Here is a 19,359-nt window from a genome sequence, read left to right on the forward strand (position 1 = left end):
TACATTTAAAAAAATTGGAAATTTTAAAGTAATCTTACAAGTTTTTATTTTTTATAACAATTGTCCAAAGAACTTGAAAAATTTATTATTTTGAAATTGTTCAGGAGGGAAAATTGTATGTTGTTGGCAAATCCAAAACTCTTATCTTTATAAGTATTTCTCAGAAACCACTTGTTATACTAAATATAAATTAAACTTGTATTATAATCTTAATGAGTTTTCTGTAACATTCATTTCTTATTTACCATCTCCTTGAAATATTTTTTGTTTATATATTTTAAATAATGTGTTACCCATGATTACGGTGATACTTACATTTAAGCTTTCAGAAAATAGATAAAGCATTTTTTAAAAAAATTATGCCTAACTTGTTTAGTCACAAGAAGTCCAAGTAGAGATTCTTTACAGGAAATGTCACTAGATGGGCTGTTTGTCCCCTTTCCACCAGAGGTCCAGAAAGGGCCTTCAAATATTCTATATCCTTGGTTACATTAATTATTTCAAGGGTAGGAATAAAATTAAGTTAAGGTAAAAAACAAAACAAAACACCTTTCTTTGTTTTTTGGCCACTTTTGGAGAGATGTCCTCTCTTTTTGATGGAAGACATGAACAGAGAGAGCAACGTAGATGTTGTGCTAATATTTGGGCTCAAGATTCAGCTGTACTTGAAGTGAGAAGACCCCTTGACTTTTCAGTTTACACAAATTAATATATACTCTATTCCTATAAGCAAGATTGAGTTGCGTTTTATCTCTTATGAATGAAAATTCTTGTCTAATATAAGAGGAATCAAATCTAAGTTTGAAATTCCCGGAACACCACCTAGGAAATGAGAAAAGATAGCTTTCTCGGTATATTTTAATTTAAAAGGTAGACGCTCCCAAGCTGTCTTAATTAAGTTAACTCTATATCAAACAATATTTTTTAAACTTTAGGTTACCCAGTCATCACCCTGTTAGACATCATCTGTGTTTCCAAATGGACAATGCCCTTAAACCTCATATATTTTGATAAGAATGGCTTCCGACTTAAGAGAAAAACAAGAAGTTGGGCCAAAAGAAACAGACCACTGCCCTTGCATATCTTGGTCTTTGAGTAAATATAGTTTTTTTTTTTTTTTAAGGTGAATATAAAAGATCAGTTGTATACCTATCTGTTTGATTCCTCTGATAAAGAATCTTCCAAAGCACTTTTCTCAGATGGTGGTAAAGATAGATGGTAAACACATATCTTCTCTAACCCCCTGTCAGTGGCTTTGCCAAGGTGCATGAGCTATGGCAGATTTACAGCACAACAGTAAATGAGTGTAAACGACCATCAGACACTTTATTTTTATGGTTGATGAAGTCATTTTCTATAAAAATATAACACAGGTCCTTGATTGTTTAATATTCACTGAGCACCAGTATGAACTTGGCTATGTACTTTATTATGTAACATAGAGATTTGTACGTTACAACTAAACAGAAAATATCTTATTTATATATGTCAACGTGGCTAAGCCATGATTGCTAGCACTGTGTATTTGTCCTCCATTTTGTGATTTGATGTGATTATCCTATGTGTTGTAAATCCCAACCTTTATGATGTTAATGAAGCAGGATTAAAGGCAGTTATGTTAATGTGGCAAGACACAATCTACAGGATTAGGTTGTATATTGAGTCAATCTCTTTTGAGATAGAGAAGCAAGCAAAAAGGAGAGTTATCTCATTACCACCAAGCAAGAAGAGCTAGGAGTGGAGCATGTCCTTTACACCTGGGGTCCCTGAGCTGAGAAGCTCCTAGACGAAGGGAAGATTGATAACAAAGACCTTTCCCCAGAACCGACGCAGAGAGAAAACCTTCCCTTGGAGCTGGAGCCCTGAATTCAGACTTCTAGCCTTCTAGACAGTGAGAGAATAAATTTCTGTTTGTTAAAGCCATCCACTTGTGGTATTTCTGTTATAGCAGCACTAAATAACTGAGACATACAGCTTCTACCTTCTTGGAAAAGAGAAAAATATCTGAATCAATGTAGTCTTAGAACATTTACTGTTTATTTCTATTAACAAATACAGCACATACAGTATGGCTATTTTTAGACTAAAGTTAAAATAAACATATGGATAATAATTTCTTGTGTGTGTAGAAAATTTTTAGGCAGCAAGGTGGGAAACTGTTAAGTGCTTTTAGGCAGCGTCAACAGCAATAGGAAGTCAAGCTACATATGCTTAGAAAGAAAAGCATTTAATGAGGACTTACTATGTGCAAGTCTGTGTTCTAGATGTTTTTTACATAATTATTACTTCTTATTCTACCTCTCATGAAAAGGGTGTGGATTTTGGAAGGTAGAATATGAAAAAAAAATAATAAAAAATGTAGGAAAGAAAAGAAATCAAAAAGAAAATGTTCTGATGCTTCCAAATTGGCCAGTCTTCCTAAAATTTTTCTTTGCTTAACTGTGGCATCAGAATGAGTTGATTTTCTAAAAATATTCACAGTAGAGATTAAATAAGTCACTGAGACTCAAGTGTCTGTGTATATATGAGAGCTTGTAGCACAATGGAAAGGTGAGATCATTAGCATCTGCTGGTAGTAGTCATGAATCTAAACTGGTAAATACAGTGCTGGTCATGTGAAAGGTTTGGAGAGGAAATGAGTTATATTAATTAATACTATGTTTATTCAGGTAGGTTTTATAGTCAGAGTTCAATCAATGGAGCAGAGTGGGATAATGGATAATATAAGGATTTGACCTTTTATAATTGTGCAAAGAGCTGGGACTGCAAAAATCTGGAAGGGGACGTAGATGACTACAGGAGTGGGCCTGAAAAGGAGAAAAGCACGGTAAGGTCTGTGGGAAGCTGCTGCCTCTGTAGAGCTGTCATCTCTGGCTCACACAGCTAAGCATCTGTTGATGATCCTGGGGCTGCTGTTGCTCAACCGTCTCAGCAGTTGGGAAGAAAAGTCGTAGATAGAAAAGTGAAATTGGATCCCCTGGATGTGTGACAACCTTCAGAGAGTAATAGCCCCCACTTTGCTCATGTCTTCCAAATCTCATGCAAACTACTCTTTTGGCCAAGTCTAACCAAGAACCATACAAGAAGGGTATTTTTGAAAATATGTTTTTGTTTGTCAGGTGCCATCCAGTTGGTTCCTACTCATAGCGACCCTGTGTACAAGGCAACAAAACACTGCCCGGCCTGCATCATCCTCAGGATTCTTGTTCTGCTTGAGCCCACTGTTGTAACCACTGTTCAATCCATCTCTTTGAGGCTCTTCCTCTTTTTTGCTGACCCTCCATTCTACCAAGCATGATGTCCTTCTCCAGGGACTGATCTTTCCTGATAACATGTCTAAATTATGTGAGATGAAGTCTCGCCATTCTTGCTTCCAAGGAGCATTCTGGCTGTACTTCTTCCAAGACAAATTTGTTCACTCTTTTGGCAGTCCATAGTATATTCAATATTCTTTACCAACACCATCATTCAAAGGCATCAATTCTTTCGTCTTCTTTATTCATTGCCCAGCTTTTGCATGCAGATGATTTATTTATTGGTGATTGCCTAACAACCTGTATATCAACACAGTTTCTTTAGCTGACTTAAGCATGAAATGGCCAAAACAGAAATATCTCTTAACAAACTGTTTTATTCATTGTGCTTTGTATTATCTATTAGAATTTGTCATCTACCCAACTCTGCTATACACCTTGCCTCTTTTGTCAGAGGGATTGGAAGGCTAAAGTACATCTTTCATTCTTCCTCGAAGCTAGGGCAGAGTATATTTTTAAGTTTTCTAAATTAAGAGCACTCTCACAGATCTGAAAAAAAGTGAAGCTTAGAACAGTTTCTTGCACTTTTGATCTTCGGCAAGTGAGATCTGACAGATATGAGTGTTTGCAGCCAATTCCATATTTTTGTGTTTAGCCTCAAGTGTCATAGGTATGAGTCAAATATAGAGACTGCAGTGTGGTAGCCATACCAGAAAATACCTTGCTATCCTGTCATAGCTACATATTTAAATTTTAAACCACTGTTGGCTCCTCATTTCTTTGTCTCCAAATCTGCGGCCAATATTGTAGCTGTGAACTTCCCTGCATTGAATTCTCCCTGGTGGAACTACCTAGAGTGGATCCTTGCATTGGTTTCTTACACTGAACCCTGACAGATACGCATGTGCCTCTTAGAATCGTTACTTGGTTACATATATGCCAACCGGAATTCTAATAAACCACCAAAGGAGAAACTCAATTATAAGGCTTTAATGTAAAATTTACTTGATTTGGAAGAGAAAACATGCCCTGTTTGATCATAAGATAATGACTGCATAGTAATACAATTCAAACATCAAAATAGCCTGAGAACACTGACCACAGGGCTAGCCTTAAACCTCATGCAACTTTGCCTTAATTGCCACAAATCCTCTTTGCCTGCATTTCTAAACAATTTGAGACATGCCCAACATATTGGAATGCTTCTAAGCAACTATTACGAGTTACTCACAATAATTATGTTTGTAGTTATATAAAGGTAATTACACAGTTCTTCTCAACCACATAATGCTTAGAAAGTTTTGACTCTGCAATTTTAAACAAGGAAATAAAATGGGAATATTTTGTTAAATTAAATCAATTATTTGTGACTATCTGATCTATTGTCTGCATTTTTTCTCAGCACTGTAATACTTCATTTATGGTTAGTATTTGTTGTTGTTGTTGTCCAGTGCTGACTAGTTGATTCTGACTCATAGTGACCCCAGGTACAACAGAACGAAACACTGCCCAGTCCTGCGAAATCTTCACATTGTTATGATTGAGCCCATTGTTGGAGCCACTCTGTCAATCCATCTAATCGAGGGTCTTCCTCTCTTTGGCTGACCCTCTACCAAGCATGATGTCCTTCTCCAGGGACTGATCTCTCCTGATAACATGTACAAAGCATGTGAGACATAGTCTTGCCATCCTTGCTTCTAAGGAGCATTCTGGTTGTACTTATTCCGAGACAGATTTGTTTGTCCTTTTGGCAGTCCATGGTATATTCAGTATTCTTTGCTAACAGCACTATTCAAAAACATCAATTTTTCTTCCGCCTTCCTTATTCATTGTCCAGCTTTCGCATGCATATGATGCCATTGAAAACAACATGGCTTGGGTCAGGCTCACCTTAGTCTTCAAGGTGACGTCTTTGCTTTTCAACACTTTAAAGAGGTCTTTTGCAGCAGATTTGCCCAATGCAATGTGTCTTTTGATTTCTTGACTGCTGCTTCCATGGGTGTTGACTGTGGATCCAAGTAAAATAAAACCCTTGACAACTTCAATCTTTCTCCGTTTATCATGATGTTACTTATTGGTCCAGTTGTAACGATTTTTGTTTTCTTAGTGTTGAAGTGTAATCCATACTGAAGGCTGTGGTCTTTGATCTTCGTCAGTAAGTGCTTCAAGTCCTTTTCACTTTCAGCAAGCAAGGTTGTTTCATCTGCATAATGCAGGGTGTTAATGAGCCTTCCTCCAGTCCTGATGCCCTATTCTTCTTCATATAGTCCAGCTTCTTGGATTATTTGCTCAGCATACAGATTCAATAGGTATGGTAAAAGGATGCAACCTTGACACACACCTTTCCTGACTGAACCACACAGTATCCCCTTGTTCTGTTTGAACGACTGCCTCTTGATCTGTGTACAGGTTCCTCATGAGCACAATTAAGTGTTCTGGAATTCCCATTCTTGGCAATGTTATCCATAATTTGTTATGATCCACACAGTCGAATGTTTTTGCATAGTCCATGAAACACAGGGAAATATCTTTCTGGTATTGTCTGCTTTCTTCCAGGATCCACTGACATCAGCAGTGATATCCCTGGTTCCACAACCTCTTCTGAATCTGGTATGAATTTCTGGCAGTTCTCTATCGATGTACTGCTGCAGCTGCTTTTGAACGATTTTCAACAAAATTTTACTTGCGTGTGATATCAATGATATCGTTCGATAATTTCCACATTCGGTTGGATCACCTTTCTTGGGAATAGACATAAATATAGATCTCTTCCATTTGGTTGGCAAGGTATCTGTCTTTCAAATTTTCTTGGCATAGATGAGTGAGCACTTCCAGTGCCGCATCCCTTTGTTGAAACATCTCAATTGGTATTCCATCAGTTCCTGGAGCCTTGCTTTTTACCAATGCCTTCAGTGCTGCTCTGACTTCTTCCTTCAGTACCACCAGTTGCTGATCATATACTGCCTCCTGAAACGACTGAACGTTAACCAATTGTTTTTGGTATGGTGTATTAATGACTCTCTTATTTTATATTTTTCATAGCATGATTTCTACCAAGAGTATGATGTCCACATTTGCCTTACTCCTTGACTTCTCTAAATTTTAATTAATAATAATTGATAAAGTCTACCAATTAAAGACTCAGTTCTGCCAGTATCCTGAGCATGGTAGTCCATATATTAACAATCTCACGCACAAAGGCTGATAGACTCTCAAATTAGTCTTGATGAAGCCCTGCCATTTAGTGTGCTAGAGTCCCTGTGCAGTGCAAACAGTTAATGCACTTGACTGTTAACCAAAAGTTTGAAGTATTGAGTCCACCCAGAGGTACCACAGAAGAAAAGCCTGGCAATCTACTTCTGAAAAATCCGCCATTGAAAACCCCATGGTGCACAGTTCTACTCTGACACACATGGGTTGCCATGAGTCAGAGTTGACTCAAGGCAACTGGTCTCTGTTAAAGCCCTGGCTACACATGAATCCACTCTCCTTCCTGCCTCTACCACAGCTCCTGCCACCACCATGTTGTCACACCAGTATGACTAGCAGAAATTCATCCTGCCTTAATTGCCCTGTTCAGCACCTGTATTCTGGAATGGCTGCACTACATCAGTTAAAGGCAAGCTGGTGGGAGCCCTGAGCCCCAGTGTTCCTTTGGTCAATGCTTGCTCCCCTCCTTCCTCCACCAAAATTGTGTTCCTTCAACAGTGGCACTCTTCTGAACAGGCTAGTCCACTGCATCCCATCTGATGCTGAGAATTACTTGTCACCCATGTTCTCACTGAGTCATGTCTCACTCATTTTAATGGACCTCTTGATTGCTCCAGGCCTGTCTGAACCAAGCCAGAGTTAATGTGACCTCTTGGAAGCATGCTTCTCTGAAGCTCCATGTTTTTCTGTCAAGCATAGCTTGCTTAGTCAGTTAGCTTCATTACACTTTTTGCTACTCAATCCCACTGTTTCAGTGCCTCTCTCTCCCCTCCCACTAATACTGCCGTCTAAAGCTAAGCTTTCCTCTGCTGGACAGGATGAAAGCATTTCCGTTTCCCTTTTCTGTCTCACTCTTCAGAGCTCATAAATCTTACTGCCTTAGTGAGCAAGATAAGCGGCTTTCAAGTACTTAAAAACTTATTTAGGAATGCTTTTCTGGAGGTGTAGTTTTTTATTCTGAACAAGTGGAAGTTTATAGGAAGCTAAATAATTATTAGCAGATAGTATCAGACCAATTCACATGCTGGGAATATAACAAATATTGATTAAAAGGACCTTCCAGGCTGTTCTACAATACATACACATTATATTTGTCAATTACATGGCAAATCTTCCTGACCTGCTATTTCCACAAAAACAGCTTTTCCAAAAGCTTTTTCTTGATCAAAAACATGAGATAAGGGTTAGATGTTTTCTTGTCTGTACTGCTGGTTTGCTTCAAACATTTTTTCTTTTGAAAAGAAAATTTCTTTCTGAGGTATTAACAGTAATCAGTCATAATGAGTGCTATTTGTGTATAAATTTAAGATATAGTTTGCATTCTTAGAATTAATTTTTCTGATACACTAAGAAATTTTAAAAATTAAGGCAGAAAAATATTCATTTAAGAAAAAAGTGTGCAAAAATTAATAAATGGTTATTATTTATACATGAGTGTTCAATTACTATATAAATATTTGCATACTTTTGAAAAATAATCCTATGATATTTCTACTTTCTTATTCTTTATTTTTTTTCTCAAAATAAAATAAATTAGAAAAAATAATTGTATGGTTGTGAAGGCCTCTGAAATTCTATACTTCATAAGTTCAATATATTTCAGATGTCATAAACCTAATTTAGTACAAGTGTCTCAAAATATACTCCCTAATGAAATGATTAGGCATGGTTCTATTATCATTTCATTAAAATATGAAATTGTTTTAGTTCAAAAACAAGCACATTAGAGCTCTGATAAAATTTTAAAATGAACAAATAAAGCATAAAAGTATCTTTAATGAAAATAGAACTGTTTGAAAGTTAAGCATCCTTCCAAAAGCCTGAAAACACTTTCAATATGCTTTAGAAAAGCAAATAAAATATTTACAAAATGAATATAAAAGTAACTGATCTTATATAGTGGTGTGTAAAAAATAAATAAATACTCCAGAATATGAGTTTTTGAATCTAAATTCCACTTAATTTAATCTTTCAGTTAAAATTCAGAAAGCACCTGAAAAATTCAGGAGGCATAATTATTCTTCAGTTGTACTATTTTTATCAGTATAACTGAGGCTCCTTTAAAATTTCTTCTTCTTAAACCTATACCGAAATGTCAAATAAGGAAATGCACTCTTAATGCGGTGTAATGACCTACAAATTCGGACTCTGGGAGCAAATCTGAACATCAGTTTTAACTGAGGAGGTACAGGTATAGTTGGGGCAATTATGGGTCTTGGAGTCAGAAAACAAAAATCTGGTTTTGATTCCATCCTTAGGAGTTTGCATGAATCTGATTACTCTTTTAAGCAGCCTGACTTCACATCATGTGTTAGGCGGGTGGGCTGCATGGGATAATCTACGTAGCCCCTTCCAATTTCAATGAGGCTAAGTCCTACCTACCGATGCGTTGACATTGCTTTCTAAACCTAAAGTCAGTTCATATGATCTCATGATGAAATTCTATCATCTTCCCACATGTGAGCAGCCCTTTAGGAGATGTGGGTGGGATGTCAAGACGGTCTATCTGTCGCAAGTCGTACCACAGTGCCTGCAGCATAATAAACACTTGGCAAAATCAGATTCCCTTCATTTTACTCTGTTTCTGTACAACACAGCTAGAATGATTTCCTACGAGTAAATCTTCACAGAGGGGAGAGCTGCCAGGGTAACTCTGGAGAGAAGGCATGGTCAGTGAAGAATACACGAACTTGTCCCTACATCATAACCGGCCAATGGCCCCCAGTCTCCACACACCCTTGCACTTCCTACAGCTATTTGATTTGGCTGACAGAAAAAAAGTGCTTAAAAACTCAGGTCATCTTAGCAAAATATAAACTCATGAGACTTCTCGTGGCCAACCCTGAACAGTGATCCTCACCTGAACCACTTTCTATTTAGGTGCATATCAGAATACCCTGTGGGGTTTTCAGATTCCAAGTGGCCCTCTCACCTCCCTGGAGAGCATGCATGAGCACTGCATGCTCTTGCCCGTCTCTTGCTCTAATGATTACTGCTGTAACAGCTCCACTGATAGAGCGGATATGATGCATCCGCCGAGTTAAGATGTATGACAGTCTATATCGTTAAAAATGAAATTCTTGCTTATTTCAAAAGGACTGGGCAGCGTTTGATTCTGCTGTACATAGGGTCGCTATGAGTCGGAACCGACTCGACAGCACTTAACAACAAATCACAACACGGTTTTATACACTTCGTCACATATTCACAATATACCACTTTTTTAAAACCAAACCGGTTGCTGTCGAGTCGAGTCCGACTCATAGCGCCCCTACAGGGCAGAGCAGAACTGCCCAACAGGGTTTCCAGGGAGTGGCGGGTGGATTGGAACTGCCGACATTTTGGTTAGCCAAATGCTTAAACATCTTGCGCCACCAGGTTTTCGTTTTTGAAACACATAAAATCTGATGCCATGTTTGAAAATTAGGGCCGCTGGCAGGAGAAATGATAAAAGAAATCAATTAAAATTACTTGTGCCAAACACTATTGCTTTACCCTTGCTTCTTACCTCATTTAATCTTCACTGTCTCGTAGTCCTGGTGGTGCAGTGGTTAAGAGTTCGACTGCTAACCAAAAGGTTGACAGTTTGAATCCACCAGCCGCTCCTTGGAAACCCTAGGAGGCAGTTCTACTATGTCCTACAGGGTCGCTATGAGTTGGAATCAACGGGGCCGCAACCGGTTTGGGTATTTTTTTTTTTTTTTTTTTTTTTTGGTATCTTCAGATGAGAAAGAAAATTCCAACATTTGTTGAATACTCCTTATATTTCAGACACCATATTACACCTTTAGTAAAGTGGGAAACATTTGGAAAGATTAGGTAACTTGACCAAAAACTAACAGGAAGAAAAACCGTAATTTGAAACCAGGCAATTGACTGTAGTGCTTATATTGTAGGATGCCTCACCATTCCTACTTCCAAAATTGGATTCTTCAGTATATGTACAGAAACAGAAATAATAAGCCTCAACGGGACTGACCCACGGGAGAAGAGCTGCAAGGTGAGGACCAAGCTCTTGAAAACATTGACTCAGTGAAAAACTAGAAAATAATGGTATTTCAGAAATCAGGAGAAAAAAGTTTCAAGAAAAGAACGGCCAAGAGGAGCAAGGTCTTCAAAGGTAAGGAGTAAAGTTCACTCATGAGATGTGCCTGTGGGATATATTCGTGGGACACTGGACAGAGAATGGTCAGAGGAGTTAGGGGTGTAGTATCAGCGAGCACTTGACTGAGAAATGGGTAAGGAAATAGGGGAAATTTCATTTTTAACTTAATTGCTTTTCAGATTGTTTCATGGCCCAGTTTATTAGTATTTAAGGGTGCTTGGCTGAGAAAATAAGACCAGAGATACAATATGATGTATATACAGATGTAGGCCCCTGGGTGGAACAAGCAGTTTGAAATTGGCTGCTAGCCTAAAGGTTGACGATTCAAACCCACCCAGAGGCCCCACTAAGAAAGGCCTGGCAATCTGCTTTCATAACTATTACAGCCAAGAAAACCACAGAACAGTTCTACTCTGCAACACCTGGGGTCGCCATCAGATGAGGCTGTCTTGACGTCAATGGCTTTGTTTTTTTATATATAGATGTGTACGGAAGGGAAAGTTTTAATAATGTGAATGACAATTTAGAATGTTTTCAGAAAGTGAGTAGAGAAGGAAGGGTTAAGAATATAGAAGATGCATGGAGCAAACGTCTGTAGTAAGTGGGAGGAGGCTTGTTTCAGAACTGAAGGGTCATACCACCAGTTAGCATTGAAGAGTCTCATTTGTTGAGAAGATCAACCAGATAAATCATGTAATGATCGCCATGAATTTTTTACCCACTGCATGTTTGCAGAATGGATGAAGAAAACACACACACAATGAAAGTGTTATGATTAATATTTTTGACCTCTGAAGCGCTTGGACCACAAATACAAGAAAATTAAATGCTTTAAAGGAAGATACCAAAGTTGACAAATTACTCAGTACTATTTAATGTATAAACCAAAATTCCCTGACAGAGAAAATATATTTGTCATATTTCTGAACTTAGTAAGTCGTGATGGATCAATAATTTACCAACAGAAAAGAAATGCTAAATTATGATTCTCAAAATTCCTAACCTCAGGGGATTTACTTTCTGTGGGTTGTTTTTTTTTTTTTTTTTTCATCTGCTATGTACGTAACCAGATGTTAACAGAGGGAGTCCTAAAATAAATAGCATTCTAATTTTTAGTATGTCTAATGTTTGGACAAAGTTGATTATTGAACAAGATGTATTCATCAAGAAGTTATTAAAAATAAAAGACTATACTACATGAAGTGATCAAATAAAAAATTCCTGAAGTAAATTTAAATTGTGGATGCTTGCGTATTTTAAAATCAATTATAATTACCTTGTTTGCTTTTCTCCCACATCTTTGGGAGGCTTAGATAATGGGAGAAAAAAACACTTACATTTTGCCAGTTCGTCTCTATTAGGCAGCTGCCTTCAACGCAGATAGTCACTCATGCCCTAGTCATGATCTGAAACCACAAGACTCACAAGTTTATGTCCTACACAGAAAGCCACAAATGCTTAACTCTCCCATCTTGCTCTTATTTTTCTCTGGGTCAGCAGGGTCCAATAGAAATATAACTCAAGCCACATATGTGATTTTAAATTCTAATTGTGCCATTCCAGTGTACATGTAGAGTAGTATCAGAACTGTTAACCTGTACCCAAATTTATCAACTAGAATACAGGTTATGGATAAGAGTCAACATAAATCTAATTCCCAAAATGTGAAGATGAATCAAATCCCCACTTTTCCACTTCTCAGTCGTCTCTGACCCCAGCTGCCCATGTAGTGCTCTCACTCTCTACCCCTAACGACACAGAGATAGGCCAGAGCTCACAAGTTAAAAGGACACTGTCTTTCAGACTACCAAAGAGTCACCAGCCACAAACTCCGAAGGCCACATAACAGACTCGCTTCTGACCTGCTGGTCACAAATGTAGGGTTTTCCCACTACCCCTTCAGGATGCCAGCCACAAGCTCAGAGGCCTCTCCCTTACAATTTCAACTGATGGTTCCATAGTCCTTTGGGTTTGATAATTCACTGAAACAACTCATCAGAACTCACAGAAAGTACTGTACTTAATATTGCAGGTTTAGTATAGCAAAAGGATACAAATCAGGATCATAGTAAGGAAAAGATGAGTGGACGAGGTCTGGGAGGGTTCCCAACATGAAACTTTCATATTCTAAATAGGGCATATCACCCTCTCTTCACCAACCAGGAAGCTCTTGGAGCCTCCTTGTTCAGACTTTTTATTGGCCTCGATAATTACATCATGATTGAGGCTTCATTACATGTGCATGATAGGCTAAATTATGCCTCCTGATGTTAGTTGATATTGGTTACCAGGGGATCTTTCTGGTCTGGGCAGCCTATACTCATAACAGAAATCCCCAAGTGTGGTCTGAATACTCAAGAAATTTCAAGAGTTTAGAGTTATCTTCTCAGGAAACAAGGACAAGACAACATTTAGGTAAAGTTAAATTCTTTGCACGACAACAGGGCTTATGTGCAGTTCCTGTTGCCTTCAAACTGACAGACTCCATTTGTTTCCAAACTTACACAGGTTAGAATCTTACCCTCTGACTCCTGACCACTTTACGTTTGTAATACAGAGAAATTTTCATGCGATAGTCTACAGTCTTTTCTGAAAACCCAACAACCTATATATATATATAAACTTTGCATATGTAAAAGTTCACTCTATGCTGTAGAGTTCTAGGGTTTTAAAAAATGCAACCACTACAGTCTCAACAGAATAGTTTCACTGCCCTAGGAATTCCCTATGTTTCACATATTCAACACCTCCTCCTTCAAACCACTGGCAACAACTAATCGTATTATTGTACCTATAGTTTTGCCTTTTCCAGTGTCAGATAATGGAATTATACAGTATGTATCCTTTTTAAATGATTTTCTTCACTAAGCAATGTGCATTTAGGAGTCATCCATCTCTTGTTATGGATTGATAGCCCATTTCTTTTTCCTTTTTTTTTTTGAGAAAACAACAACTTTAATAGTTTCCCTCTTATGTTGTATTCTATTCTGGAACTGATTCAACTTTTTAGTGATGAAAATATGCTTATAACTATACAGTTTGGTACCTTACTTATGGGTAGACAAAATGGGCAAAGTATCAAAGGCAGGGCACATTTATTTTTATAGCTGAATAATATTGTATTAGATGGATGCACAACAGTTTGTACAGCAATTCACCTATTGGAGCATATATTGGTTACTACTGGTCTTTTATAATTATAAATAAAACTGCTATAAATGTTCACTTGCAGGTTTTTGTGTTGACATAGATTTTCAACTCATTTTGATAAATGCTTGGAGAGTGATAGGTGTATTTTCTGATAATACTATGTTTAGCTTTGTAAGAAACTGCCAAATTTTCTTTGAAACTTGCTGCTCCATTTTGCATTCCTACAAGCAATGAATCAGAATCCCATGGCTCCATATTATCACCACAATTTGGTATTGTCAGTTTTTGTTTGTTTTGTTTTTTAACATCAACTATTCTAATAGGTGTTTAGAGGTAACTTGTTGTTGTTTTCATTTTCAGTTTCCTAATGACAAATGATTTTGAACATCTTTTCATATCTCTGTTGGTCATCTGTATATTTTCTTCAGTAAGGTGAATCTTCAGATCCTTTTATTAGGTTTATTTACTTATTATTGAGTTTTCATATTTTTTTGTATCAGAATGATAGATATTTTCCAAATGTGTTTTATAAAATTCAATCTATCCAAAATATAAAATTAATTTAATTTAAATTTAAGTAATATAAAATTATTAGAGGAATTTCATATTCTTCTTATACTCCATCTTCAACCAAGTATTTATTTTATACTCACAGCACATCTTCATTGTGCTCTTCCTGTTGTGCACTGTCGAGTTGATTCCAACACATGGCAACCGTAATGACGAAGCAGAACTGTCCCATACGGTTTATTAGGCTGAGCCCTGGGGTGTAGTGGTTAAGAACTCGGCTGCTAACCAAAAGGTCAGCAGTTCGAATCCACGCTCCTTGGAAACCCTAGGGGGCAGTTCTACTCTGTCTTTTAGGATCACTATGAGTCAGAATCAGCTTGATGGCAATGGGTTTGGTTTGATTTGTTTAATCTTTATGGGAGCAGATCTTTTTTCCCGTGGAGGGCTGGTGGGTTTAAACTACTGACCTTTTTGTCGGCAGCTGAACATTTAATCATTGTGCCACCAGGGCTCCTTACATCTTAATTAAAACATAATTTTTTATCAGAACTGTGTAATCTCTGTTTGTTGTAGTTGTTGTTAAGTGCCCTCGACTTGGTTCCAACTCATAGTGACCTTATGTACACCAGAACGAAATACTGCCCTGTCCTGCGCCATCCTCACAATCGTGGCCATGCTTGAGCGCATTGTTGCAGCCACTGTGTCAATCCATCTTGTGGAAGGTCTTCCTCTCTTTTGCTGACCTTCCACTTTACCAAGCATGATGTCATTCTCCAGGGACTGATATCTCCTTATAACATGTCCAGATTACATGAGACTAAGTCTCCCATCCTCACTTCTAAGTAATATTCAGGATGTACTTCTTCCTAGACAGATTTATTCATTCTTCTGGCAGTCCATGCTATATTCAGTATTCTTCACCAACACCACAATTCAAAGGCGTCAATTCTTCTTTGTTCTTCCTTATCCATAGTCTAGCTTTCACGTGCATATGAGGTGAATGAAAATACCATGGCTTGGATCAGGTGCACCTTAGTCCTCAAAGTGACGTATTTGCTTTTTAATACTTTACAGAGGTATTTTGCAGCAGATCTGCCCAGTGCAATATGTCCTTTGATTTCTTGACTGTCGCTTCTATGGACGTTGATTGTGGATCCAAGTAAAATGCAATCCTTGACAACGTCATCATGTTTTTCTCTGTTTATCATGATGTTGCTTATTGGTCCAGTTGTGAGAATGTTTTTTTCTTTATGTTGAGGTGTAATCCATACTGACGGCTGTGGTCTTTGATCTTCATCAGTAAGTGCTTCAAGTCCTCTTGGTTTTCAGCAAGCAAGGTTATGTCATCTGCATATCCCAGGTCATTAGTGAGTCTTTCTCCAAACCTGGTGCTGTGTACTTCTTCATATAATCCACCTTCTCAGATTATTTGCTCTGCATACAGATTGAATAGGTACGGTGAAAGGATACAACCCCGACATATGCTTTTCTTGATTTTAAACCACGTAATATCGCCTTGTTCTGTTCAAACAATTGCCTGTTGGTCTATGTACAGGTTATACATGAGCACAACTAAGTGTTCTGGAATTCTCATTCTTTGAAATGTTATCCATAATTTGTTATGGTCCACACAGTCGAATGGCTTTGTATAGTCAATAAAACACAGATAAACATCATTCTGATATTCTCTGCTTTCAGCCAAGATCCATCTGACATCAGCAATGATATCCCTATTTAGATAAATTTAGGTAAATATCTTTTTAGATTACATTAACAGTACAAATGGAAAAGTAAATTTACATATCAAAATTATTCAAAGAAAACTTAAAGGTTTTCTAATACCTGCATAGAATATCAATGTTTATTTATGTATAAAGTTAGATTAATTAAAATCAAACAAATGAAAAAGAATCTGTTCCACAGACTCAAGGGCATATTTCAAGTGCTCCTTAGCCATATGAGGTTAGTGGCTACCATATTGGACACCAGACTCTAGATATCCCATCCATTTTCTTGTCATCAAGCATCAACTTATTTGGGATATTCTCCGATTTATTTTTCTACCTCAAGCTCATTTTACAACATTAGCTGTATAATTCTAAAAGCCCATGAGTTAGGTTCATTTGTTCCTAATACTCAATTTGTTTAAGAACTGAATGCATACACAGTATACAATAGCCTCTGTCTTTATTGTTGTTGTCGTTGTTAGCTGTTTCCAGACTAAGACAGACTAGGAAGAAGGGCCCCGTGGTCTACTTCTGAAAAGAATCAGCCGGAGAAAACCTTATGAATCGCAGTGGAACATTGTCTGATACAGCAGTGGAAGATGAGCCCCTCAGGTTGCAAGGAACTCAAAAGACAACTGGGGAAGAGCTGCCTCCTCAAAGTAGAGTTGACCTTAATGACGAGGATGGAGTCAAACTTTTGGGACCATCATTTGTTGATGTGGCACAGCTTAAAATGAGAAGAAACAGTCTTTATTATTAGAACAACTTTATTTGCTTTCATCATTATAATCATTATATGTTAAGTAGAAAGACTGTGAACTTGGGAACCAGACCTAGATGTGAATGGTTGAAGAACACTGTCTAATTAACCATTTCATATCTGTGGACATTCATTCTGATCTTTAAAGTGGGCATGATAATACCTACCATGACAGAATTGTTGTGAAAATTAAGTATGAAAATGTATGTAAAGTTTTTAGTGAAATAATAAGCATATATTAGCTGTTCAGTGAACATCACTTACCCTCTTCTCTTGTTTATATTTTTATCTATACTTATCATTTTAATTATCACTCAATTTATATCCCTAATTATCTCTGCCCAGGTCAGTTCTTTTATTATGTTCCTAGACTAGTTTTCATGTCATCAGGCCCATGCAACCATACTCATAACTTTTTATTAGATAAAACATCAAAAAAATCTTGTTCAGATTACATGCTTATTCTTTTAAAATATTCATTATCTACCCTCTCGACCTAAAACTTCAATGTTTTTTGAATGATCTTCAGCAAAATTTTACTTACTTGTGATGTTAATGATATCGTTTGATAATTTCTGCATTCTTTTGCATCACCTTTCTTTGGAATGGGCACAAATACAAATCTCTTCCAGTCAATTGTACAGGTAGCTGTCTTCCAAATTTCTTGACATAGACAAGTGTATGTTTCCAGTGTTGCATCTGTTTGTTGCAACATCTCAATTGGTTTCCTGTCAATTCCTGGAGCCTTGCTTTTCACCAATGCCTTCAGTGAAGCTAGGACCTCTTCCTTCAACACCATTGGTTCTTGGTCATATGCTACCTCCTGAAATGGTGAAAAAAAAAAATTGCAGCCAAGTTGATTCCAACTCATAGAGACCCTATAGGACAGAGTAAAATTGCCACATAGGGTTTCCAAGGAATGGCTGGTGGATTCAAACTGCTGACCTTTCAATTGGCAGCCTATCTCTTAACCAACGTGGACCAACTGTTTTTGGTAAAATGACTAGGTGTACTCTTTCCATCTTCTTTTGATTCTTCCTATATCATTCAATATTTTTCCCATAGAATCCTTTAATATTATAACTGGAGGCTTGAATTTTTTCCTCAATTCTCTCAGCTTGAGAAATGCCAAGTGTGTTCTTCCCTTTTGGTTTTCTAACTGTAGGTCTTTGTATTTTCATTATAACACTTTGTCTTTTCAATCTACCCTTTGGAATATTATGTTTAGCTCTTTTACTTCATCATTTCTTCCATTTGCTTTAGCTATTCTACTTTCAAGAGCAAGTTTCAGAGTCTCTTCTGGCATCCATTTTGGCCTTTTCTTTCTTTCTTGTCTTTTTACTGCCCTTTTGCTTTCTTCATGTATGATGTGTTTGATGTCATTCCACAAATGGTCTCGTCTTTGGTCACTAGTGTTCAATGCATCAAATCTATTCTTGAGATGATCTCTAAATTTAGGTGGGATATAGTCAAATTCATACTCTGGCTCTCGTGGACTTGTTTTAATTTTCTTCAGCTTCAACTTGAACTTGCATTTGAGCAAGTTCCCTAGTCAGCCCTTGGCCTTGTTCTGACTGATGATACTGAGCTTCTCCATCAATTCTTTCCACAGATGTAGTCGATTTGATTCCTCTATACTCCATCCAGTGAGGTCCACATGTATAGTTGGCATTTATGTTGATGGAAAAAGATATTTGCAATGAATAAGTCATTGGTCTTGCAAAATGCCATGTAATCTCCAGCCTTGTTTCTATCACCAAGGTCATACTTTCCAACTAAAGATTCTTCTTTGTTTCCAGCTTTTGCATTCCAGTCTCCAGTAATTATCAATACATCTTGATTGCATGTTTGATAAATTTTAGAATGCATAAGCTGGTAAAAATCCTCAATTTCTTTATCTTTGGCATTAGTATTTGTTGCTTAAATTTGAATAATAGTCCTGTTAACTGGCCTTCCATTTAAGCATATGGATATTATCCTATCACTGACAGTGCTGTGCTTCAAGATAGATCTTGAAATGTTCTTTGTGACGATGAATGTGATGCCTTTCCTTTTCAATTTGTTATTCCCAGCATAGTAGGCCATACAACTGTCCAATTCAAAATGGCCAATATCAGTCCATTTCAGCTCACTAATGTCTAGGATATTGATCTTTATGAGTTTCGTTTCATTTTGACGACTTCTAGTTTTCCTAGATTCAACCTTAGTACATTTCATGTTCTGATTATTAATGGATGTTTGCAGCTGTTTCTTCTCATTTTAGGCATGCCACATAAGCAAACTTAGGTCCAGAAAGCTTTATTCCATCCATGTATTTAAGGTCGACTCTATTTTGAGAAGACAGCTCTTCCCCAGTCATATTTTGAGTGCCTTCCAACCCTAGGTGCTTATCTTCTGGCACTGTATCAGACAATGTTTTGGTGCTATTCATAATGTTTTCACTGACTTTTTTTTTTTTTTTTTCAGAAGTAGACCTCCTGGTCCTTCTTCCTAGTCTGTCTTAATCTGAAAACTCCACTGAAATCTGTCCACCCTCAGTGACCTTGCTGGTATCTGAAATACCGGTGGCATAGCTTCCAGCATCATAGCAACATGCAAGCCATCACAGTACGACAAACTGATAGATCATAATCAGATTGGGTC

The sequence above is a fragment of the Trichechus manatus genome, unplaced genomic scaffold (assembly GCF_000243295.1).
Source record: "Trichechus manatus latirostris isolate Lorelei unplaced genomic scaffold, TriManLat1.0 scaffold00089, whole genome shotgun sequence".
NCBI lineage: Eukaryota > Metazoa > Chordata > Mammalia > Sirenia > Trichechidae > Trichechus > Trichechus manatus.